This window comes from Pseudonaja textilis, chromosome 8 (assembly GCF_049901715.1).
Source record: "Pseudonaja textilis isolate UNSWEBS1 chromosome 8, rPseTex1.2, whole genome shotgun sequence".
NCBI lineage: Eukaryota > Metazoa > Chordata > Lepidosauria > Squamata > Elapidae > Pseudonaja > Pseudonaja textilis.
The window spans coordinates 39762751-39789497 of record NC_141997.1 but is presented as its reverse complement, the minus strand read 5'-3'; the positions used below and the strand labels follow the sequence as shown (position 1 = coordinate 39789497).

General features: G+C 39.4%; 2 long non-coding RNA genes across 3 annotated transcripts in view; one reads left to right on the top strand and one right to left on the bottom strand.

Moving 5' to 3' along the window:
* The first annotated feature begins 5812 nt into the window (after nucleotides 1-5812).
* Nucleotides 5813-6678, top strand: LOC148125182 (uncharacterized). Its single transcript, XR_015744462.1, has 2 exons — nucleotides 5813-6217; nucleotides 6257-6678. It is a non-coding gene; the product is annotated as an uncharacterized LOC148125182 (long non-coding RNA).
* A 55-nt stretch (nucleotides 6679-6733) lies between these two features.
* Nucleotides 6734-26747, bottom strand: part of LOC148125181 (uncharacterized) — a 45692-nt gene continuing 25678 nt past the window's right edge. Inside the window, exons 2-3 of one of the 2 annotated variants that reach the window (XR_015744460.1) lie at nucleotides 10081-10209; nucleotides 6734-6880 (exon numbers count right to left, since the gene is read on the bottom strand). This is a non-coding gene — a long non-coding RNA (uncharacterized LOC148125181). Of the gene's footprint in view, nucleotides 6881-9372; nucleotides 9597-10080; nucleotides 10210-26747 lie in introns of those variants that run through there. The other variant, XR_015744461.1, reaches the window with a different exon arrangement.

The following is a 26747-nucleotide window of genomic DNA, read 5'->3' as shown; positions in this document are numbered from 1 at the left end:
AGGGGCTCCATGTGGCACAGTGCTAATTCACACACGCACACGCACACACACACACACACAGAGAGAGAGAGAGAGAGAAAGAGAGAGAGAGAGGGAGATGCTCATTGATGTTTCCACTGACATCTGACTGCCCCTGTATGTATTTATTGGAAAATATTATAAGGGGAATAAGTGCCTCTTTTCAGGACTCAAGCATGAGAGAGAGGGAGGGAGGGAGGGAGGGAAGGAGAGAGAGAGAGAGAGAGAGAGAGAGATGCCCTTTGAGTGAGATAGGGTTCCTTCCTATGAAAAGGGGCTGTGTTTGCAGAATGCTGTTACAGTAAATCTGGCCCCACGTCTGAATCACATAATTGTAATCTTGTGTGTGCTAACAGGACAATACAATAGTGAGGCTGGAAACAAAGCGTGTGGTTTGCAGCAAAACAAGCTCAACAAAGTTGTGACTTTGCTGTGGGTCCCCTTTTGGCAAAGCTGCTGTTGAAACAATATGAGGGGAAAAAAATCACCTGATTTTTTTTTTAACAGTTTATTTACATATTTTCACATTCCATTCCATAAGTGCTTAGTGAACAGCGTATTGTCTGGATCATTTTAGTTATGTATAGCAGAGGTGAAATGTTGCCGGTTCAACCGGGTTCACTCAAACCGTTAATAAAAAATGCTACCAGTTCAGCTGAACTGGTATTTCTTACAATCATTTGGGTGACGATCCAGCTGTGCCGCGTGATTTAGATTAGCTAGAAAGCAGGAAATCATCAGATTCCTTGCTTTCTAGCTAATCTAAATTGCACGGCACAGTTGATCGTTGCCCTCGCTGTTGTATTTACCTCAGAAGGCTTCAAAATGCTTCTTTTTTTTTCAGTGCCCAGGAGGCTTCCCCCAGGCCCAGTAGGCCAAAAACGGGGCATGGAGGGGCATGCAGCAAACCCCCCCACGCCCCGTTTTTGCTCCCAGGAGGCTTCCCTGAGGCCCACTAAAAACGGGGCATGGGGGAATGCTGCGAAAGAAAAAAAAGAAAGAAAAGACTTTGGAGCCCCCAGTCACATGACCACATACCCCCACCCATCTAGCCAGGCCCACAGAACTGGTAGTAAAAAAAATTTGAATCCCACCACTAATATATAGTAATACTTTCCCCACACCTAATATCTATCTCTACTATCCAACCATTTGTAAAACAAGTCCCATGTTTGAAAATATTCTGTGTCTACTTTTCCTTTTATTACTAGTGTCACTCTGTCCATTTCTGCACAATCTAATTTTTTAAAATTACATCTTCTTCTGTAGATGTTTTCTCATTTTTCCAGTACTGTGCAAATACAATTCTTGCTGCTGTCCAAACAAGTACTATTAAGTATAGGTTTCCTTTAACGTACTTTTCTGGTGGAAAAAAAATCACCTGATTTGTAAGGAGAAAAACAATAATAATAATAATAATCAAAGAGGGGAAATAGGTGGATTGAAAGAAAGTTCAATCATACTTTTCTTAGAGTAACTTCATTCCATTCATGATGAGAAATCATCCCTTTTGGATATATAATCACATTCATTGCGATATTCATCTTTAACATAACAGTAAACAACATGTCTTAAATATTAAAAATAGCAGCAATAAGAACAACCAGGATCTCAGATATAGATCCAAAATGTGAACCACGTAAATCTGATCTTTTTTTCTTATTTTGCTGGAAGTGTGCACTAATCGCACTGCAGATGTGACATGATCTGTTACCTGTCTCATATTTTAGACAGCTTTCAATTACTTTGAATGTATATTTGTGTGCATGTGTATGTGTGTGTGTGCTTTTATTCTTCTCTGTTTCTTTTCTCAATTGTGTGAATGTGCAAGAAACAGGGTACCATCAAAACAGCGTAAGGCTTATTTATTTTGCATTTATTCTACTTATATCCTGCCTTTCTACTGAAATGAGTACTCCAAAGTGGCAAACAATGGTTAAAATACAAAGTTGTAATTATTATTATTATTATTTATATAAATTAAAATCATGTTGAAAGCATTAAGCAATTAGAAACCCGGTACAAGAGAGGAAGAATGGGAAGGAACTTGGTTCCTAAAACAGTGTTTTGTAATCTGGGAACAATTCAATTTTTCAATTCAGAGTAGAGCTGGAAGGGACTTTGGAGGTCTTCTAGTCCAACCTCTGCTCAAGCAGAAGACCCTATACCATTCCAGACAAATGGCTGTCCAGTCTCTTCTTAAAAGCCTCCAATGATGGCGCACCCACGACTTCTAGAGGCAAGCTGTTCCACTGGTTAATTGTTCTCACTGTTAGGAAGTTTCTCCTTAATTCCAGGTTGCTTCTGTCCTTGATACCAGAGAACATGTAGGAGATAACCAGGCTGAGTCCAAGGAAGGGATCAAACACATCACAAATGCCTGCACTCCTGCAAAAGATCTAAGTCCCACTCACCTTGAATACTTTCTTAATTCCTCCTCATTTCCCTCGACTGTTAGTAGCTCAGATTTTTATAGGGAGCTTAAACTTGCAACAAATCCTTACACTCATTTGAACTGCCTGAATCTCCTGATTTCCCTGGTGCTTGACAGGATGCCTTCTTCCACATGACAAATAACTAAGCATCTCCTGCATAGTTTATCATCCAAACACATTGATGCAGGGAGGAATAGTTCCACCATTAAAGGTCATATGTGCTAATTGTTTCTGGCTGTAGGAGGCGGTGCTCATCTTCATTACAAAGCCAAAGAGCCAGCGTTGTCCAAAGACATCTCCATGATCATGTGGCCAGTATGTGTAAATGCCGAAGGTACACAGAATGCTGTTACCTTCCCACCAAAATGGTCCCTATTTTTCTACTTGCATTTGTACGTGCTTTCAAACTGCTAGGTTGGCAGAAGCTGGGATTAGGAACGAGAGCTCACTCCATTGCACGGCACTAGGGATTCAAACTGCCAAACTGCCAACCTTTCTGATTGACAAGCTCAGCGTCTAAGCTGCTGAGCCACAGCGTCCCTTCTCCACCCATTAAAGTCTTTATAAATTCATAACTAAACTATTCTTTAAGCTAGGGTCAACTTCTGGGAACTATATAGATGCATCCATGTTGGGTAGAGAGGAGAGGGAACTGGAAACCATACAAGAGTAGTTCACTGTTGTGTTTCTTGTTAAATTTAAAATGTCTGATCTTTGTGCAAGATCTATTTGTACATATTTTTTTGTGGATTACAGGAGACTTCATGTTCTCCAGAAACAACTCTTCATTGTTTTTAATGGGATGCTCCAAAGCTTATTTTTTAGCAGATTATATTTCTCTAGTTCCTCAGCATCCCAGCAATTTCCAGCATAACACTTTGGGAACAATAGTCTTTTGCTGAGTTGGAAATGTTCATGGCAAAATTCATTGAATAATTAACCAAAGAGTGACCTCTTTGTGGATAATTTGTGAGTAGAGAAAGATGTTAAATTCCACGGGCTGAATTATTTATTGTGAATGATTCAAGACAGATTTAATACACCTTAATTTTAAGCGCTTTTAGTTAAGGAAACAGCAACACAAATCAGTCAACACCGTTAACCCATTCTGAAGCAAACTGGATGTGCCTGAGTCAGGGGTGTCAAACTCGTGTTGTCATGGCATCGTCACGTGGTATATTGTGACTTTTTTCCCCTTTGGTAAACCGGGAATGGACGTGGCCAGCACATGATGCATCCAGCCTGTGGTCCACAAGCCCTGGCCTAGAAGAACATGCTGGCTGACCAGCATTCTTTGTTCTTCTGATCGTCTCAGCCTTTACAATGAAGCATGGTGACTCTCATGATTAGAATGCTGTGTTGGAAATTTAGCAAGCCCATGTTCGAGACCCAACCATGGGATGGGATGAGCTCTTAGCCTTAGCTCCAGCTCCAGCTGGGGACATGAAAGGAGCTCCCCAATTGGGCATCTCTTGTGAAATGGTGATCAGCTAATCCTTTCAACCAGGAGGCTTCTGACATGGGTGCAAAATACGTTTAAAATTCGACCTTAGAGCCCATCAATATGACAACAAATAATGAAACTTTTCATCCAATGTGCCACATTCAACTATAGCTGATGAAGGTGTGAACATAGGATGGTGCATGGGATGGAGGAATTCCTTTTGCAAATATAAAACTAGCGTGTCAAGAAGAGCATTCTTGTTCATTTATAATGGATATGGCATGTTTTAGAAGTGTAATTGTAATCTGTTGATCTAGTTCTTTATGCCAGTCATTAGAGCACAAAGCTAAATTAGATGTAATTACATAGACTATAAAAGTTACTAAAAATGTACTCCATAGCCATTTAAGTGTGGTGATGAGGAATCATTACTGCTGTGCAGAAAATGGAGGGAATGACACTATTCATCTCCAGTACATCACCTGTTCTATCAAAATGTTCTCCCTTGAAGTTGCCATCTGAACCAGCTTTAATGACTAAATAAAAAGTTATGTTCTGATATTTTCCTAATGTGATCCATTCTCAACAAATCCATATACATTAATACGAAGGAATGTTTAACACTGAACTTTGGAGCAAATACTAAATTGGCTTACACTACAGAACTATTTTACAAATTGAAAGGTCTTCTTGGCATAATATACCAGTTATTTAGAATTCTTTATAGGCCAAGTGTGATTGGATACACAAGGAATTTGTCTTGCTGCAAATGCTCTCAGCATACATAAAAGAAAAGATACATTCATCAAGACCCAAGAATCATAAGGTACAACACTTCATAATAGTCATAGGATACAAGCAATCAAATCATACTAGGAAACAGCCAATATAGATCGTAAAGATACAAGTGACAAAGTTACAGTCATACAGTCACAAGTGGGAGGGGATGGATGATAAGGAGTGATGAGAAGATTAATAGCAATAGTAGTGCAGACTTTGTAAATGGTTGGACAGTGTTGAGGGAATTATTTATTTAGCAGAGTGATGGCATTTGGGAAAAAATTGTTCTTGTGTCTAGTTGTTCTGGTGTGCAGTGCTCTGTAGCGTTGTTTTGAGGGAAGGAGTTGAAGCAGTTTATGTCCAGGACATGAGGGGATGTGATTTATTGCACTGAATATGGAATTTTCTTTCGCAGAGTACATACATGAGTAATGCATGTTAGAATTGTGAACAGCATGAAGGGACATTTTATAATGCTTGGTGGACATGTAAACAAAAGTTGATTGAAATATAATTTTATAATTGAAATTGAAATGTAATCAAGCAAGGAAGTCTTGGCGACAGATTCAGACATGGGTAGAGCAAATGGTGGAAGAACATATCCAATTTAAGCCACAACTTGTGATTTTAAAAAAAAAATCAACACAAAGGACTTTGAAAAATCTGAAGTGTTCAAATCTGTTCACCATCCTTTGTATATCGGTTTGTTTCCTTAGGTGTCTGTCCCATCACTTGTCCAGGAGTCCAAGAATATCCCTTCACTGCATCTTCACTGCATCTTCACAACTCTTTGAGTTAAGTAAAATACAGTCACAATTCTTTTTTGTGATAGATTACCTTGGTTGTCTGCTCAAATATCCTGTTTATTCCAGTCAACATATTGAATACGGATGTTTTCAGTGTTTTATTTTCTATTTAATGTCACGCGTATAAATGCACGCAGTATTTTAATGGCAAAGAAAAGAAGATTTTCAATGATTCTATCTAGCGAGCTCTCTGCTGAAGAAGACAGGGCAGGGTTTTCCTAAGTATCTTTGGTCTTTGCGTTTTTCTGTCCAATAGACGACAAGTATTTGTTGCAATTGTGGCATTCTGAACAGAAGTGATATGACAACTTCTTTCCATAGCTTGTTTATGCTTGTCTGTTCTTCTCGTTCTCTTGGGTCAAAATTTTCTGAAATTTCCCCATTCATAACTTTGGAGTTCCATCTTGCACTTCATCCTCTTATTGATGGAGGCTTGTTGAAATGATCCTCAGTGAAATTCCCTGGCTGTCTCGCAGGGAATTTCTGTCTACTAACTAGGCTCAATCCTGCTTAGCTTTTAAGCCCAGGGAAAACCAATCAGGTGCTGCCACCTGCTGAATGCATGGCTGCATTCAAATGCATCCATGGAGTAAGTTTGCTCCCATGAGTTAGACCAGGGGTCGTCAGACTTGGTAGCTTGAAGACTTGTGGACTTCAACTCCCACAATTCCTCCTCCAGTCATCTTAGCTCAGAAATTCTGGGAGTTGAAATCCACAAGTTTTAAATTTGCTAAGTTTGAAGACCCTTGAGTTAGACAAGTAGCTTTGCTAAGTTTGAAGACCCTTGAGTTAGACAAGAACTCCACCGAGTAAAAAGGATGAACTGTTGCCCTCAACTTCTCTGCATTCCTCAACTATTCAGGTGGTCCTAGACTTACAACAGTTAATTTAGTGACCATTTGAAGTTTTAATGCTGCTGAAAAAAGTCTTCTACAACTGTTTTTTTTTTTCATATTTACGATCATTGCAACATCTCCACGTCCCATAATCACAAATTCAGACACTTGGCAACTGGTTCATATTTATGACGGTTGGGGTTTCCTGGGGTCACATGATCCACTTTTATGACCTACTGACAAGTAAAGTCAATGGGAAATCCGACCTCACTTAACAAAGCTGTTGCTAACTTCACAAATGAAATGATTCCCTGAACAACTGCAGCAGGAAAATTCATAAAGTGGGACAAAACTCCCTTTGCCTAGCAACCTAAATTTTGGGCTCCATTATGGTCATGACTCGAGGACTCTTCTGTTTCTCTTTCTCCCTGGCTCATATTATTATTACCTGGATTGAGGTTTTCCAAAACTGCATTTATTTACATTACATTTTAAGAACTTTGAAAAAGTCATCATTAACTTTCCAACAGTCAAGTTCTGATCTTCAGGAATATACTGCCTCTGAAAGGAAACAAACGATTTAGACACACAGTTTAGAAACATACATTTAGATGATTAGCTCCTGTATGTAAGAAGCGATATAAATTGTGAAACTGGGGGGGAGAAATGCACATTTCGTTTTTTTAAACCCTTCATTTCATGTCTTAAATGAGTGCGTGCATAATATATTTATGATTTGTATAGACTGTGTGTGGATCTGCTTATATGTGGATAAGAAAAAAGACTTTTGAGAATACCTTGGTGCAATTATATCAGCACCAATATGAAAAATCATTTTTTAATATTTTCCCAATATTAGGCTGCTCCCTGTCAAAACCCCGCAAAAATTGGAGCGGGAAAAAAGCTTCTCTCTAAAGGAGCAAATAAAATAATTTTTACTATGAATAATCATCCATTTCAGACCTTTGGCATTATTATAATTTCCACCCTTCTAACTTTAATTAAGGTTATGGTTACTCAGAACATCTGATAATCAGAACATAAATGTTTAATATTACATGACAACTGAACTATTTGTAGCCGACTTACTGTTCAAGATCCTTAATGAATTTTGAAGATAGGAAATCATTGCGTAACATTCATATTTATAATGTTCAAGTAAGTTAATGATTCAGAATTCATTATCTGGCATCCATAAATGTTTAGGATGCTTGTTTATACATGTAGTCAATTACTGCTGACTATATTTTGAGGTGTCTTACTATAGTTATTACTGATCTCCGTATATACAGTATTGGATTATTTTCCCTTGTTTATGTTTCTTGGTTGTCTATAATGATCAGTTACTAATCAAAATATTGCTTCAATATTATGTACAATAGTAATATTTTGGTCTGTTTCTAATTTAAATTTTAGTTGTCAACAACAGTCTACATTTACACTCATGAGTATCAATTTGCTATCTGCCACCTCCAGTGTATTGTCCTATCATTGTAATGGAAACATGTTTAGTCCTCATGATTGACTATAACCATTGATTACAGCTTGTATCCTCTTCCTGCAGGGGTTAGAGTACAGTTTTGCAGGCTAACTCTGCCCACTACCAGCAGTTCGATCCTGACTGGCTCAAGGTTGACTTAGTCTTCTATCCTTCCAAGATTAGAAAAATGAGGACTCAGATTGTTGGTGGCCGTATGTTCATTCTGTAAACTGCTTAGAGAGGGCTGTGAAGTACTATGAAGTGGTATGTGTGTCTAAGTGCTATTGCTCTTGATATTAATTTTTCAACCTGCATGTCTGTAATTAAAGTAACTTGTCTTATAGAACAAGCTTTGCTCTGCTTTTCTTATGACCCCAGGATTTGTTAGAGAATTTTCAGAAATCCATATTGATATTTATTGGAATTTTTTTGTTTTTGAATACACACACACACACACACACACACACACACACACACACACACATTTTTGCAGGAGAACATTGGCATATACATGCTCATATGCACATACCCAAAACACACCTTCCAAAGACAGAATGGCACATGTTCCTCACATATTGTTTAATTAAGCAGAATGAATCTCCATATCAATAAATTATTCTTATAAGGTGGAGCATGCATGAGAATTGATTGCGAGAAGCATACTAAGGAATCTTGTTGTTTTCTGAATGTTTCTGTCTAATGCCTACATTTCTACATATATTTTTCTAAAATGCAGGCATGAAATATACATCCGCATTGGCACATTCAGAAGTTTTACAGAATAATCCTTTTTCAAAAAATACTGTGCTTGAACCTTGATAAATACAAAGGAATTAAAATCCAATTAATACTAATCTTCTTTTTGTTGTGCCATATCCATCATCGGACGTCGGCGATCATGTTGGCGATCTTATTTTTATTAACAGCCACATGAAAAAATGCTGCTGCGTTTTGTCCAAATCAGTCCCTTAGATTTGGAAGCCATGGTGTTGTTTTTCTTCTGCCTGGACCTAGTTTGCCTTCAGTCTTTCCTTTGAGGATTAAGTGAAGTATGGCGTATTTTTCTGGGGGTTGCATCACAGGTCCAAAATATTCTAACTTTGGCTTTTTTTATGGTTTTGATGATTTTCCTTGGCTTTCCCAGGTGGTTTATCACCTCCTCATTTCTGATTTTGTCAACCCAACTTATATGTAACAGCCACCTGTAAATCCATATTTCAAATGCTTCTAGTCTCTTCAAGTGACTTTCTGTCAGAAACTAACTCTCTACTCCGTAATCACACACACACACACATAATTACAAATTATTCTAAAAATACAAGTTCACGTGTGCAAGGGCTAAATTGATTAATGATATACAAAGGCAGAGATCTCTGTAATGGTAGCTTAATACTCTGACGATGTCAGCAGAGGCTGATGAAAGCTTGGTAAGTACAATAAATATAATCTTAAATTCAGAGATCGCAGGATATCTGTTTCTTCTTTTACACACACACACACACACACACACACACACACACCTCCCTTCAATGTGACATAGAGCCAGATGTTAATGTAAGAAGTATCTCTTTATTATAATAGGTTCAAACTCATGCTGATTAAAGCTCACTCAGATTCTGTCAGGAGATTTAAATTCATTCATTACATTGTGCTATTAACACTCATAATCTTTTAATCAGCCATTTTACACATTAGCTTTCTTTTAATCACAAATGCCGTTGTTCACCTTGTTATCCTCCACTACAAGAAAATACATATCTTGCAGCTTGATCCCCTTCACAGCTTCAACCAGATTTGCTAATCCAAACGAGACAGAAAGTTGAATCAGCTCTCTCAATATGAAATAGGACAGCTGATTTCAAATATTTCCTCCAAATTACAATATTGGATGTTCTTTAAGGGAAACACACAGTGATTTCCACTAAGCAAGAGAAAGCCTACTTCAGGGATGATAAAAATTTACTTTTCACAAAAGGAGTCTACAGTAATAATGCATTCAATTCTATTTCCCAGAATGTTTCTTAAGTATGTTAATAAAGTCTTTATTGTGTCTGCTTATAAAAGTTGCCACCATTTCCCATTAGAAAGTCTCTGTTTATTCATCAAACATTTACTGACAATGACTGCTGGGAGCTAGCTCAGATCTTCACTCCATTACACGTTTGTGGCATCAAGTGCATTAATTATAGATATATTACAATATTCAACTCATTGAGGAAAAATTAGATGATCAAGGCTCATTTTCCTTGACAATAAGCAAGTTAATGAAAATACTAATTACCTGATGATGGAGTGAGGCCTCCAGGATTGAATGCTGAGCATCTGTATAAGAATTGGTGGCTCTAACACTACATATGAAAGGCGGGAGCCTGTAAAGGCTACACAACAGTTCACAAGGTTATCACACGCTCTGTAATGACAGACGGGAGGAAGAGAGGATTAACAGTGCAAATGTTCGTGGGTAATGATAGCAGAAGCTATGAAGTACTGCATGAAACCTGAGTATTTCTTACTTTGATAGGGAGCAGGGGTCTCCAACCATGGCAACTTTAAGTCTGGAGGACTTCAACTCCCAGAATTCTGGGATTTGAATACCACCAGGCTTAAAGTTGCCAAGGTTGGAGACCCCTGATATGGAGAACTCATCTCTATACATAGGTAATCCTTGACTTACAACTACAACTGAGCCCAAAAATTCTGCTTCTGAGGGAGGCAGTTGTTAAGTGAGTTCCTTTTGTCCCATTTTACAACTTCCTTGCCATAGTTGCTAAGTGAATCACTGGAGTTGTTAAGTTAGTAACACAGGTTAGAATAAAGTGTCTTCCTCTTTTACTTTGCTTTTCAGAAGGTTTTTTTTTAAAAAAGGTAATCACATGATCCCAGGATCCCTGTAACCATCATAAATATGAGTTAGTTGCCAAATGGCTCAGTTTTGATTACGGGGATATTGCAATGGTCCTAAGTGTGGAAAATGGCCATAAGTCGCTTCTTTCAGCGCCATTGTAACTTTCAATGATCACTAAATGAAAGTTTGTAAGTTGAGGATTTACCTGCACAGGAGAAACAGAGTCCACCTGGAATGAAGACTCTTTAAAATGCACACAGAGGGATCATATACATTTCCCAAGGTTCTCTTCTTGGGGGAAACAAGAATGCCAGGAGAAAGGATAGTTCAAAACATAAACAGTGATTCAAGGCTATTTTGCACAGCAACCTTAAGTTTCTCCTGTGTTGAAAGCAGGTGGAAATGTGCTGTTTTGAGAAGTTCTCCATTATTGAAATGGCCCCCGAAGTTAAATTTCCACACTGGTAAGGATGAAAAGGGAACCATAAATTGTTCAGGACCACAACCATCACAGCGAGGACAAGGAAACACACAAAAAGGCACACTCACTGTCTTTTCAAACCTCTAAATGCTTTGCCCTCTTTCATAGGGGGGTTTAATGCCCCCAAGCTAGCATATCCTGCATGCTTTAATTTGCCTTTTATATCAGATGTGCCCTATTGATTTCTTCATTGTATGTTTTTATTCTGAATAATTCAAAGGCAGTTTCACATACAGACACAGAAAGAGAGAGAGAGAGACGCACACGTGGCGGTCAATGGCAGGAGCAAAAATTTTAAGATAATCAATTGAGCCTTGCCTCGCAACGAGCTTCTGTCGATCTCCCCTGAAGTGAGAGAATAGGGGAGGCCATGAGGTAAAATGACAAAACAGCCAGTCCTAGCAATCCTCAGATGTATTGACAGTGTTTTTATGATGGGAGGCCAGATCCATAGTGAGGGGCTATAATGCCTACTAATAGTTCACACTTATCCCCCAGCTGAGCCGTGCAAATTTCTGTTTGATGTGCCTTCGTTTCAGTCACCTCCCCAATCCTTCTGCTGTGTTTGTTACGTTATTTAAAAACTGCTTTCCCCGTGACATGTACAGGATGTTCTTTGCAGAAATACAAATGGGAATCAATCCTCTAGCCTTCAGGAAAGCTTTAAGCGGGGAAAAATGGGGTTTTCCCCCCGAGTGTTGGACCAGGACGGTAGATGAGCCCCACTTCAGAATAGTCTAATGAGGAGTCCTGACTATAGAGCAGGGGTCTCCAACTAGTGGTGGGATTCAATTTTTTTACTACTGGTTCTGTGGCTGTGGCTGTGGCTTGGTGGGTGTGGCAGGGGAAGGATACTGTAAAATCTCCAGTCAGAGGTGGGATTTGCTGGTTCTCTGAACTATTCAAAATGTTCCCTACCGGTTCTCCAGATCTGGTCAGAACCTGCTGAATGTCACCTCTGTCTCCAACCTTGGCAACTTTAAGCCTGGATGATTCAACTCCCAGAATTCCCCAGCCAGCAAAGCTGCCAAGGTTGGACACCCCTTCTATACAGGACATTGTTTGAAGCCCTGGCTTGTGGGTTTCATTTTTTTTTCACTGATGTTTTCAACTTGCAATATTGTTTCTTGAGGTTCTATTTGATATATCCCACTCAGAGTCATGGTAGCTATAACATTTCTATAGATCATCCTCAATTTAGCAATCATTCATTTAGTGAGTGTTCAAAGTCACAATGGGACTGAAAGAAGTGACTTATGACCATTTTTCACATGTACAACCATTGCAACATCCCCATGATCCAAGATGGATAGAAAGATATAGATAGACAGACAGACAGATAGACAGTGATAGAGATGATAGATAGATAGATAGATAGATAGATAGATAGATAGATAGATAGATAGATAGACAGATAGATAGACAGATAAATAGATATAGTTGGAGATAGATTAGATAAGATAGATAGATAGATAGATGATAGATAGATAGATAGATAGATAGATAGATAGATAGATAGATAGATAATAGACAGATAGATAGACAGAAAAATAGATATAGATGGAGATAGATTAGATGATAGATAGATAGATAGATAGATAGATAGATAGATAGATAGATAGATAGATAGATAATAGACAGATAAATATAGATGGAGATAGATTAGATAAGATAGATAGATGGATGAAAGATAGATAGATAGATAGATAGATAGATAGATAGATAGATAGATAGATAGATAGATAGATAGATAGACAGACAGATAGATATAGGTGAAGATAGATTAGGTAATATAGATAGATAGATAGATAGATAGATAGATAGATAGATAGATAGATAGATAGATAGATGAGAGGGAGGGTGGGAGGGGGAGAGAGAGGGGGGAATCTGGAGTAAACCTTGAATACTGCAGGATTAATTTTGGAGTCAGTGCAGAAAAATGCCTAGAAATCACTTGCTCTGTATCATAATTCAAAGTTTAAAAATCCTTTTAAAAAAATCTCACTTTTGTCCCCTGGGACTAAAAAGAACTAACAGAATCATTTAGTTTGAGGTTATGTAGTACAAATGACATAGTCTTTTTTTTCCCCCAAACTGTTTCTCTCCAGCATATTTGTTTGTTAATATTCTTCCCACTTCTGGGGAGGTTTGAAATAAGTCTGTCCTTCCCACAGACACGTCTGCTTCCTTCTGAACTTACCTGTTACTACTCATTCTGTTCCTTAGAAAAATAGGCTGCTTAGTTCAGTGAGCTATTTTGTAATGACAAGCTCCAAGAATAGGAGCCACCATAATTTATAGCTGTCAGAATTGTGCATGATTTGCAAGTTACATATTAAATTTGATCAGAAGTAGGTCAGTCTCCCGGAATTTTATCTCCCAACTTTCTCTTTCTAGTGCTCAGATGTTTTATATCTCACTCATCATGAGTGTGCCAGAGTGCGTAGTGTTGCTCCAGGCTTTATCCAAGGCACCAGATGTAGCCAGTGGTTTTAAAGTACGTGCTTTTTCAGTGTTTGCTCAAAAGACCGGAGTTGGAATACAAAATTGTCCTGAACTCAGAAAGAGGCCTGTTATCCAACATGGCAAGAAAGATGAGTATGTAGAAGTATAGCCTAGAATATTTATTTATTTCATTTATAGAATGTGTCAGTCTTCTCTGAGAAGCTTCAAACTGGCATCAGTGTTCTGACTTGGCCGTCACAGAAAAAGATATAAACTCCCCGCAAAGAAAAACCCCTTTTTATTTACACATTGGGAATAAACTGCATTCACTCACAGAAAGTCCAGGCAAGAGTTCTACAAGAAGTCAACTGAAACAATAGTCCTTATCAGCTCGTGCAAGGCTGTGAGCTCCCAGCCAGGAGGCTGCAAATCAAGTTAGTTCAAACAGACAAATAGACAAACCTCAGTTCTGGCAAGGCAGTCTTTGTTGCACGAAACACACAAAGAGCAGGCTTTCCAGAAATGTGAAGGGTTGTCTGTGACAACCAAACTACTCCCCTTCCCTCCTATTTATTCCCCAGCCAGGGAGGGGCCACTCAGCATCCAAGTTTGTTTTGCTTCCCGAGCCAGCTCATTGTCCTCTGTTGTTCACCTCTCCTATCTGCTCTGCACATACCCGCATCTGGAACAGGCCCCAGCTGTTTCTCTTCCTCATTCATCTCTGACTCAAAGGCAACTGTCTCTCTGGCTGGGAAATGTTCGATGGCCCTGGCTTGATCTCTGTGTCTGACTCTGAGCATCCATCAGAACCTTTCTCAAGGCTCCAGAACTGGCCCAAGTTTTTCCCGAAACCTCATCATCATCTGAGTCTGCCGCCAACTCTGCTGGGCCACAACAATAAGTCTCTGTTCTTATTTTCATGTCATTGTGCAAACAAATATTAACTGTGTCTACATCTCTGAAACCAATAGGACCATATGACCATGAGTGAAACAGAAATATCTATTTTCATTTCTAAGAAATGTCTCCGTGGACATTATGGGTTATTTCTGGAATACACAGAAAGGAAAGTTATGGCACGATCAGGAAAGTTATGGCAGGATCTTAAGCAACGTTTTCCACAAACATGGGTCATTTAATTCCATTAGCCACTCAGAATTGCCTCAAACCAAAAGATGGTCAGCAAATAAATTTAACAATAAATAAATGACATTTATTCCCAAATATGTTTAAAACATAGCACGGATGATGTTATCCTAGTTTGGGTAATGAAACATCTGCAAGAAAACAAGCAAGCTCAGAGAGCACCAAGGGCCCCTCATATTTAAAACTGTATGACGGCCTCGCCTCAAGATACCTGAGCAACAATATTTACCTTATACATTATCTCTTTTATTAAAAAAACATGATTCTGTGACAAGAAAATTTAATTATTTTTTAGCTTGCTTTGTGCACAGAACATCATTTCCTATTCCACATTCAGCACCTGTGGCTGGATTTGAAGACAAGCCGCAGCTACAAGCAGACATAATTGTATAATTCAGTCATCTGGGCTTTTGTGCCCATGGAGAACAATCCTAGTTGATGCATGTTTTGGGATTGTTAGGGGCCACTGATGGACTCTTCTATTTTGTTTAATAGATAGATGTTAAATAAAACTGATCACCATGGGATAATGATAAATGCAGTGAGGGTGAGACTGAATTTGTAAACAGTAATATCTTTACGGTCTTCAAATCGCTGCAAATTGCTAAGGATGATGGATCTTCTTTGACTTTCATAGCCCTATAAGAAGAATGCTCCCACACACGGAGAACTAAAAACCCACATCTTCTACAAGACTTCATATTCCTTTTCTGATATCTGGAGATAGGACTGGGGGAAAAAACACTGCTTGAAAATTGGTACTAGTGTAATAACCTGGGACACAAAGGCAACACAGTCAGATAATCAGTAGGAGTCCCTTTATTAGTTCCAACTTTGCCCCCAATGTCCAGGTTACATTCTGGCTGGAGAAAAACTCTCCCAGGAACACCCTTTAACTGCAGGGAATCAAGTCCAAAACATGGTCAACAAAAACTGTAACTATAAAACCAATTAAGGCAAGATGAGATAATTAGTCCGGCAGGACAGGAGCAAGAATTCCTGACATGAAGGCACAGCAATAACTCAGCATGGTTGGGAAGACACCAGGAACACAGATAACCAAAGTCAACACAAGATAAACTCATGTTTGCTTCCAGCAGCTGCTGCACTCAGCATGCATCTCTTTTAAACTCTCTTCCCAGCTATGGCTAATGAAGGGAATCAGGACCCTTTCCTCCCCCGTAAGCCATGCAACCCACGTTGCTCTCTTCTCCATTCCTCCCTGTGTGCCCTAGGATGAAGAGGGGGTTGGCCTGGGTCTTCCTCAGAACTCCCTCTCCCTTGTTCTACCTCTTCCCTGCTCTGCCAAGCCGGACTTTGCCCTCCCCCAGTTTCCTCCATAGCCAACAGAGCCACACTCTCACTCCCTGTCAGCTATTCGTCTTCCTCCTTGGATTCAGTCTTTGACAGGGACATGATAACTAAACAGTTTAAAATTCAGAGACATTCTGTGAGACAGATGGTAGGAGTGGTGCCTAATGTCAATTATGGACTTGCTTGACTGAAGGAGAAAGGTAATCCTTCACTTATGACCACAACTGAGCTCAAAATGTCTGTAGTTAAGTGAGACACTTTGCCTCATTTTATGACCTTTCTTACCATAGCTGTTTAAGTGAATCACTGCAGTTGATAAATTAGTAACCCGGTTGTTAAGTGAATCTGGCTTCCCAGTTGACTTTGCTTGTCTGAAGGTCACAAAAGGGGATCACATGACTTCAAGACAAAGCGACCGTCGTAAGTATGAATCAATTTCCAAGCGTCTGAATTTTGATCACATCACCATGGCTGCATAGATCATAACAGCGAAAAATGCTCATAAGTCACACTTTTCAGTGCCGTTGTAGCTTTGAACGGTCACTCAGTGAATTGTTGTAAGTCAAGGATTACCTGTAGTATGTGTCAGCTTTGGAAGTCATATTTTACTTAGAAGCTTCCACGCTGCCACATTTTAGTGCCTGGGAATTTGGGAGGGGGGAATCTCATAGTGAGGTGGAAATTTAGACATAACAACATTCTTCTTCTGAGTCAAGGACAAGTTATTCTGCACCTGCTAAGGAGTGGCTAGAGGAATGTCTCCAGTTGGGATGACCGGTGATTGGACCCAGAGATGGTATTCAGCAGGTTCTGACCAGTTCTGGAGAACCAATAACAGAAATTTTGAGTAATTCGGAAAACCGGTATATACTGCCTCTGACTGGCCTCACCCCCATCTACTGTCTGCCTCCCAAGTCCCAGCTGATTGGCTGGGTCTTCTTTTGTTTCCCTACACAGGAGAACGGAGCTGGAAAGCAGGTTAGTGGGGTGGGGAGGGAATGGGGATTTTGCAGTAATCTTCTCCTAGGGGTGGGGAGGGAATAGAGATTTTGCTGCATTCTTCCCCTGACATGCCGATCAAGCCACATCCACCAAGCCATGCCCACAGAACCAGTAGTAAAAAAATTTAAATCCCACCACTGTTTGGACTATGTGATAGACTGATGGGTGCAGGGGATGGGATTTTGATTTTCAGTTACAAAGGAAAAACCTGGAATTCTCAGATTCGGGTTTTCCCAGATGTGCCAATATGACAAGTCTAATAAACTGGAACTTTGAGAAAATGCCTGTCTCAGAGTTTATTGGGTTGGAGTTTGTTACTTGGAATGCTGACAGTACAATTACAGAGAAATGAATGTAGAATGATAGTGGACATTTTCACAGCTACATTTGGTGTGACCCATAGACGGATCATCCATCGATAAGCTGATTACTCCATTCAATGTGATACCACATTTTTTTCAGGTGTAAGTGCAAAGAATAGGGGAACAGAAGAAACTTTTAAAATAATCTATTTCTCCCCAGTGAAGGAGTTAAAAATGGAAAGGCAAGTAAGGCTGATCTGAATGAAGAATGTAGGGGTTGATACATAGACTTCAGTTCCCTTCTATGGGGAAAAAACTTGTTTTTTTTACTGCCAGGTGGCATTACACTCATATCAGTGGTGGGATTCACAAATTTTTACTACCGGTTCTGTGGGTGTGATTTGGTGTGCATGGTGTGGCTTGGCGGGCGTGGCAGGGGAAGGTTACCTGCAAATCCCATTCCCTCCCCACTCCTGGGGGAAGGTCACTGCAAAATCCCCATTTCCTCCCCACCCCACTAACCTGCTTTCCAGCTCCATTCTCCTGTGCAGGGCAACCAAAGAAGACCCAGCCAATCAGCTGGGACTCGGGAGGCAGAGAATAGATGGAGGCGTGGCCAGTCAGAGGGGGTATTTGCCGGTTCTCTGAACTACTCAAAATGTCCGCTAACAGTTCTCCAGAAGTGGTCAGAACCTGCTGAATACCACTTTTGACTTATATCTTGATAATTGTGTTATAAAGTAAGTCCTGTTAACACACACCTCCACCCCCCACACACACACGTGAAATGAGGAACAGGGACGGTGCCTTAAAGATCAATAGATTATTTTCTTGTCATGAAATGATTTCACTGATCTCCTAAGGCTCCATTCCTCATTTTATACATTTCAGCAGCGGGGAGAAAAGTTTACAGTTCTAATAAATGTAGTAATGTTCAAAAGAATCCTACTCTTCTGAAGAAGTATCCGGGCTATTTCCTGACCTTTCCTGACTTCTCGTAGGCTTCTGAAGAACTTCAGTTTCCTTCAGCAATGCTGACTCTTCTTTGGAGGCCTTTCAGCTTTTCTGGCAGTCTTCAAATTCCTTTGACAGTCAATTGCATTTCTCATTGTGAGGCACATCCATGGCTCAAGTATTTTTATGCTGAGGATAAACTAAACTTTGGTGAACACGGTTGATTCATTGGGGAAATGATAGTTTCTTTCAGTTTTGCTGGTTTCAAGTTAAGCTTCCGTTGAACTCAATTCACCCCATAGCTGGTATTTATAGATTACAAGATGGTTCACTTCTCTTCATTGGGCATCACATATGACAGTTCAACACTGTCAAACTGCTTACTAAGTATGCATTACTATTACTATTAATCCTCCCTTCCTTTCACCCATCTCCTCCCACTTATGACTATATGACTGTAACTTTGTTGTTTGTATCATAATGAATTTTATTGACTGTTTCCTAGTATTTTTTTTTACATATGACTATTTTTTATAAATATTTTATTTTATGCATTACTATTACTATTAATCCCCCCTTCCTTTCACCGCTCTCCTCCCACTTATGACTGTATAACCATAACTTTATTGCTTGTATCGTAACCATTTTTTTACTGTTTCCTAGTATGATTTGATTGCTTATTGTACGCTATGACTATTAAGTGTTGTACCTGATGATTCTTGATTATTGACGAATATATCTTTTCTTTTATGTACACTGAGAGCATTTGCACCAAGACAAATTCCTTGTGTGTCCAATAACACTTGGCCAATAAAGAATTATATCTGTCTGTCTGTCTGTCTGTCTATCTATCTATCTGTCTGTCTGTCTGTCTGTCTGTCCGTCCGTCCGTCTGTCTGTCTATCTATAATTTTTGCATTTTCTGCTTCAGGATTTCTCTTTTATAGAAAGATGTTTGGTCTTGCCTTTAAATATTGACCTTACTGTTCTGAAGATGCCACAATACAAAACAGGAATGTGCTTTTTGCATCTAAAATAATGTTATATGGTGACTATTTGAAAACAACCAACTTTTGTTCAATGGACATTTCAAAACTGTCTGATGGTCAAAGAAACTAGCCATTTGTGAAGACTGAACATTTTAGTGTGGGGTTGAATTATCAAAACTTGTGCAAACAAAGGATATGAACTTCAGCAAAAACAAAATCAGAATGTCAAAATTCAAAACAATTGAATACTTTTTAAGAGATTGTTGCAAAGCAGGGTGTCAAAGCGATACCATGCTACATATAACGTTTTCAGTTAGTATTTATTCAGTCAATTTATACCATTCCTTTTTGTTCAGACAAGCACTCAAGAAACCTTAGTAGGAGACAGACAGCAAATGTTATAATAATTTGGTTGGCATATTTGCTTCAGATGTTGGAATACAAGTTGATAAGGATGGCATTTATATCATGATGTTAGCCACTCATATCATTGTATTGAAAATAAACTCACTCACTCCCCCCCGCCGTATCTATCTATAAATTTGTGTGTGTGTGTGTATAATATAGATAGATAGGTCATCTGATCAGTAATGACAAAGATAATTATAAGACAGACTAACATGCTTCAGGGAATTTTTCTTTCTTTCTTCCGTGTCTATCTCAAAAACGTTAGCAGAAAAATCTGAAAGGCTTGTTATTCAGTTCTGTGTTTTGTAGGTATATTCACACTCTGGGAAGGAACTGCCTAGTCAGCTCAGCTGTGCTTTGAGCCGTGTGTAAAATATTTTTCAAACACCATTTTCAGTTAATCTGAGGTGTTTTTAAACAGCAAAGTCTTTCCAAATCAAGAGTTTTCCTCATTAGAGATCTTTAATATACTACAATTCCGTCTTTGTTAGATGTCCTGCCGAGGTGACAATTTGGTATCCTGACTTTTATTGATAGCATAGCTGGCTAACTGAAATGTATAGCATATATTGTCCCATGTGATTAAGAAGAATAAACTGATTATTATTTTTAAATGGAAAATATGGCATAAATATTGGTTAAAACCTAGGCTGGGGACGAGATAAGGCCAACCTTATGTGAGGATAAGGGCCTGCTAAAGCACTTGGTACCAAAGTAAATTATAAGAGGGGAAAGCAGTAAAAAGGCATTATACTGGTTGCTGTTAGTAATTAATTAATGTCCATGGAGATTCTCAGTCATCCAGGCCATGGTTGTCCTAAAGGTGCTTTTAGAAACAGCAACAGTAACTTTCTTTACTTTTCCTTGAGGATGTTTCATTTCTAATCCAAGTAGCTTCTTCAGTTCTGACTGAATGATGAGGAATGGAAAGATTTAGATTCTTTGCAGTCATCTGGTCATTAGTACTCTCTCTGAGAGCCGTTGAGGCCCCTTGAGGGTTTATCTGTGCCTTTCAGACCTCAAAACCCCCAAAGTGGCCTCAACAACTCTCAGATAAATGCTAACAATCAGATGATTGCAAGCAATATAAATTCTTCCATTCCTCACCATTCAGTCAGAACTGAAGAAGCTTCTTGGATGAGAAGTGAAATGTCTTCAAGGAAAAACAAAGAAAGCCCAGCTGCCTTTTGAAAAAAGCACTTTTTTGACTTCTATAATTAAAAAAGTATTTCTACTATTTCTAATTTTAGGCCCTTCTGTCATTCTTGCTTTTTCTAACTTGTTTCTACAATTCTTCTGATTTTCCTGGGGAGTGGGGGGGGGAGAAACTTTTAAAATATATCTGTATTATGTCTGTGTGCGCATGTAAAATAAAGCTCAGGTAAATAAAGCTCATTTACACCATCTCAAAGACTCACATCAAATATAAATATAACATTCAAACTCCTCCAGTTTCTAAATCGCCATTCATTTCATAAGATTAATCTAAGAAATTGACTCACAGCCTATTTATTATAGAAAATTACCCAAGAATGGTTTCTTGTTTTATTTCCCTAATTTACCAAGGTGGAAATTGTCACAGAAAATGATGATATGTGATAATCACTTGACTCAAGAACTTTAAATAATTGAAATATTTATGATTTTCGGTGTGCCAAATGTTATACCACTGAGAAGAAAATGTCTTTCCCTGTCACTTCTAAGGGTGTAATAGAGGAATAGTGGTAATGAAAATAACACAACTACTGACTTGATATGACAACGTGCAATGGAATTAAATTTGCACAAAGATTTTCATTTATGCAGCAAAACTAATGCGGATTCACAGTTCAAAAACTGTAGGCAGACTTTACAAAGTTTGATGTCCCGCTCAAAAGATTATAGACTACAAAGAGGTAAAACATATTTAAATAGCACGAGGATATAAATAAATAAGATTCACTATGTGGCAATACAATCAGAGATAAACAGAAAATTCATGATCTGTGGGGAGGGAGAGATTAAAATCTAATTTTCAGATGTTTGACAGGACAATCTAATATTCATGAAAAGATCCATAGAACTAAAATTAATGATCAGATGTTCTTTTTATTTTTCTTCTCACAATGACAGCTACAATCTATCCAACAATACATTGATCAATAAACAAAAAAAAGTATTTCAGAGATGTCACCAATCCCATGAGTACCAATAATGCATGTAAACGGGAATGTTTAAAAGTTATGAGGAATGCATTCTGACAACATACGACCATTATGAATGAAAGCGTTTAACAGATTAAAAACAATCGTTTGTGGGAAATTAAAATGATTTTTTAAAAAGTACACAAAAGAGCTATCAAATCCAAGTAGGTTTTGAGCAGGGGTGGACTTCAAAAATATCAGCAACCGGTTCTCTGCCCGTTTGCTGGATGGGCATGGCCATGCTGGGCATAACCTAGTTGGCCTCCTGCACCACGGTGAGGGGGCGCTGTATTTACCATCTCCAAGCTACGGAGGCTTTCCTTGAGCCTTCGGGAAGGTGAAAACGGCCTCCGCTGGGCTCTGAAGACCCTCCAGAGGCCAGAAACGTGCCCGTTTCCTGCCTCCTGAAGCCTCCCGGAGGCCTATTTTTTACCCTCCTGCAGCCTCCATGCAGGCCCTGCACTTCCCTGGCATCCAAATGAGTTACATGGGGACCCCTGGGAGGAGAGGCGTAGGGTGGGCAGGGCCACCAGGGGTGGGATTTGCTGGTTCGCTGAACTGGCCATAAAATTAGCTATGGGTTCTCCTGAACTAGGGGGTGAACCGCTAGCAGCCCACCCCTGGTTTTGAAACCAACTCTCTCTTCAAAGATTCAGAGACGGTGCCCATAACATTTTTATCAATAACGTCGCTCTTGTCTAATTTTATACCAACCCATCCCCCATTTCAATTGGTCACACTCTCCAATGTTCTCCGTAACTGTTTTCTGCCCATAACCATTGATAAATCTTCTTTTTTTGCAGTCATCGACAGGGTTGCATGAGAGAAGAGGCTTCGGCACCAGTATGCAATCAAGCCCTTTGGCCAACTTAAAAACAAAACAAAAACATATCAGCTTCTAATCCTAAAGGTTCTCCAATAATTTATGCAGAATGGAACTGAGGTAGCACAGGCTTTATCGGACATCGCTAAAGGGCATAAGAAGTCATTAAGCCTAATGCTTGATAACCCTGGCTTTCAATAAACCAATGCTGCCAAAACTGAGAAAGCCCAATGTAATTTAGAGCCCATACATGCTACCGGGTATTCTGTCTTGCATTTCATTTCCTCCCATAAACTGATTGTCTTTCCTGTTCCTTTTTCTCTTTCACTGTTGTTTCTCTCCTTAGTAGTCTATGGTATCTGAACTACAGGCAGTCAGAAAAATAAGTAGATGGGTAGCAGAATAATAGTGTCAAGCCATCTGATGGGTCTTCTGGATTTTTACAACCCTAATATGATAATTCCAATTTATACTTTTTCTTCTCCTTTTCCCTTGACTTTCCAAATGTATTGGATGAAGAGCAAATCGGCAGATATGGGTGACCCCTTTGCTTATCCAGAAGCGTAGGAAAAGGCAAGACAGAATAACAGAGTTGGAAGGGACCTTGGAGGTCTTGTAGTCCAACCCCTTGCACAATCAGGGCACCCTATACCTCTTTAGACAAATGGCTTCCAGTCTTTTTTTTTAAGAACATCCAATGATAGAGCATTCACAACTTCTGAAGACAAAGCTGTTCCACTGGTTAATTTTTCCCATGTCGGGTAATTTCTCCTTAGTTCTAGGTTGCTTCTCTCCTTGATTAGTTTCCATCCATTGCTTCTTGTCTTGCTTTCTGGTGCTTTGGAAAATAGGTTGATCCCCTTCTCTTTGTGGCAGCCCTTCAAATATTGGAACACTGCTATCATGCCACCCCCCAGTCCTTGTTTTCACTAGACAAGACAAATTCCTGCAACCATTTTTCATATGTGTTAACCTCCAGCCCAGTGGCGGATTAAGGTTCACAGGTGCCCTAAGCACTGACAAATCTTGGTGCTTCCCATCCTTTGTACATAGTGTAAAAACGAAAATATATTCTCAATTTTGTGGTGCCCCCTTTGGGCCTGGTGCCCTAAGCACATGCCTAGTCTGCTTAATGGTTAATACACCAGTGCTCCAGTCCTCTAATCATTGTCGTTGCTCTTTTCTCCACTCTTTTCAGAGTCTCTACATCTTTTTTTATAGAATGGAATGGAATGGAAAATTAGAGTAGAGTAGAATAGAGCAGAATAGAATAGAATAGAATAGAATAGAATAGAATAGAATAGAATAGAATAGAATAGAATAGAATAGAATAGAATAGAATAGAATAGAATAGAATTTTTTATTGGCCAAGAGTGATTGGATACACAAGGAATTCGTCTTTGGGGCATATACTCTCTGTGTATATAAAGGGAAAAAATACATTCATCAAGAATCGTAAGATACAACACTTAGTGAAAGTCAAAGGTTATTAATAAGCAATCAAATCATATTAGGGAACAAATAAAATAATATAAATTGTAAAGGTACAAGCAACACGGTTATAGTCATAAGTGGGAAGGATAGGTACTAGGAAGGATGAGAGGAATAATAGCAATGCAGTCTTGGTAAATAAGTTGACAGTGTTGTGAGAATTAGTTGTTTAGCAGAGTTCAGGAAAAAAACTGTCCTTGTGTCTAGCTGTTCTGGTGTGCAGTGCCCTATACCGTCGTTTTGAGGGTAGAAGTTGAAACAATTTATGTGCAGGATGTGAGGGGTCTGTAGATATTTATAACAGGGTGACCAAAATTCGACGCAGTATTCTAAGACTAAAACCTTTGTTGATTAAAGGGTCAAATGGCTGAGAGACTAAACCTGAGATCTCTTGAAGAACTTTGCCCATAGTCTTAAGGAAATGTAGACCGAGTCCATCTTTGAGATAAGCCTAGGTTACCCTCAAAGTGGCATGCAAAAAGAAGATCAGAAATTCTATCAGGCCAATGTTATACTAGGCAGAGTGACAAGCCCTGCACCTGGTTGCAAATGTTGAGGAGAGCGCGCACATCAGAACATGCATACCTACACCCATGCAGAAAGTGTCAGCGATTTCACGCATTATTATTTTTTCTTTACCGGGGTAAGCTTGTCATTTATGTTTCTTCCTGGGGCATCCACATGTCTTGGGTGGGCTTTGTGCAGATGGTTGGAGCAGCTGAGCCTCTCTATCCTCCAACAAGGTTGGGCAAATGCCCGTGGTCACCAGCCAACCAGATCTGTGAGGCAGGCTGGAGCATCGCATCTCGAAAATACGCTCGGCGTTCCCACCGAACAAGCGGCACGATTGCCTAGTTAGCAGTTGTTTAGAGAATAATGTTTGCTTGCTTTTAATGCAAGGCTCAGCCAGTTTGTTAGCAAGGAGCTTGAACAGCAAAGTCATAACAGATGGGGGTTTAAATTGCTGATAACCACTCCGCTGAAAATTGCCACAGGCTTAGCCGTGGAATGGCAACACTTGAAATAAAGCTGGAATTATTTCACATATTTCTCTACTAGAAGCCAATAGTTTGTGAGTTGCAGACATATGAGGGAAAGACTGCAGTTAAAGCTACAGTCCTATGTATGCTCACTTTGATGCAAGTTACTCTGGTGGATGCAATTTACTCCTGGTATGCTTTAGGACTGAGTCGCAGAATCTACTTGAAGGCAAAGTAGGAATTATTTCACCCTTTTCTCAACATCAAAGCCCTATTTTTTTCATCAAGTCCTCTTGATTTTGTGGGTTCATATTTTAGCCAATATGGGTAGTCCTCGGCTTACAACAGTTTCATTTAGTGACAATTCCAAGTTACAACATCACTGAAAAAAGGGGACTTCAGGCCGTTTTTCACACTTACGACTATCGTAGCAACCCCATGGTCACGTGATCAAAATTCAGAGGCTTGGCAACCTGTATGTGTTATGTCTTGGTCATGATGTAAGTTTAAAAATTTTAATTTTTTAAAAAAGTTTAAAAATGGATGGAAATGAACCAAGGAAAGAAGCAGAGGTGGTTATTCAGCAGGTTCTGACCAGTTCTGGAGAACCGGTAGTGGAAATTTTGAGTAGTTTGGAGAATCGGTAAGTACCACCTCTGACTGGAGATTTTATGGTATCCTTCCCTGGCCATGTCCACCAAGCCACGCCCACCGAACTGGTAGTAAAAAAAATTTCATTCCCACCACTGGAAAGAAGCAACCTAAAACTAAGAAGTTTCCCAACAGTGAGAGCAATCAACCAATGGACTAGCTTGCCTTCAGAAGTTGTGGATGGTCCAACACTGGCAGCTTTGAAAATGAGGCTGGAGAACAATTTGTCTAAACTGGTATATGCTGAAGCAGGAGGTTGGACTACAAGACCTCCAATGTCCCTTCCTTCTCTATTATTCTGTCATCTTCTTTTAACAAGCCCATAATCTCTTTCCGGGTGGAGTCTGGGCAACCGAATGGAGCTAGCAGAGTGTTTACTGGCCGGATGCCCTTCCTGTCACTAAAGCAGAGTTTTGTTCAGCAGAGACATCCTCATTGTGCCCAGAGAGAGAAATATCTGCCTCTAACCTAGGATAGAACTCACGGCCTCCTGATTGTGAGGTGTGAGCTCCACCTCTAGGCCACCGTAGTGCTCACTTTATTATTCTATGACTCTATAAAATCTTTTTTTTTATAGGAATATGTGCTCATGCAGCTCCTTCCCTCGTAGAAAAGAAAGGAGGAAGAGCAAGAGCTTTGTAAAATTAAGTGGTACAACAACGTTTGCACTTTAACAGAGACTCAAATTAACACAAAGACTAACAATAACACCTGTAGAAAGGAAAGAATCGATGGACAAGAACTTCTCCCAATTTTTAGTCACCGTTGGCAGCGTAATGTCATAATTACATTCCTAACTACATAGTTACAAAATAGCAATAAATCTCAATAAATATGCTGCCAATTATAACTTCTCCTCCATGGGTGGGAAAGCTCTTGGATCCCTTTCAGCCTAAAAAAAGGGGTGGGTGGGAAATAAAACGAAGGCAAAAAA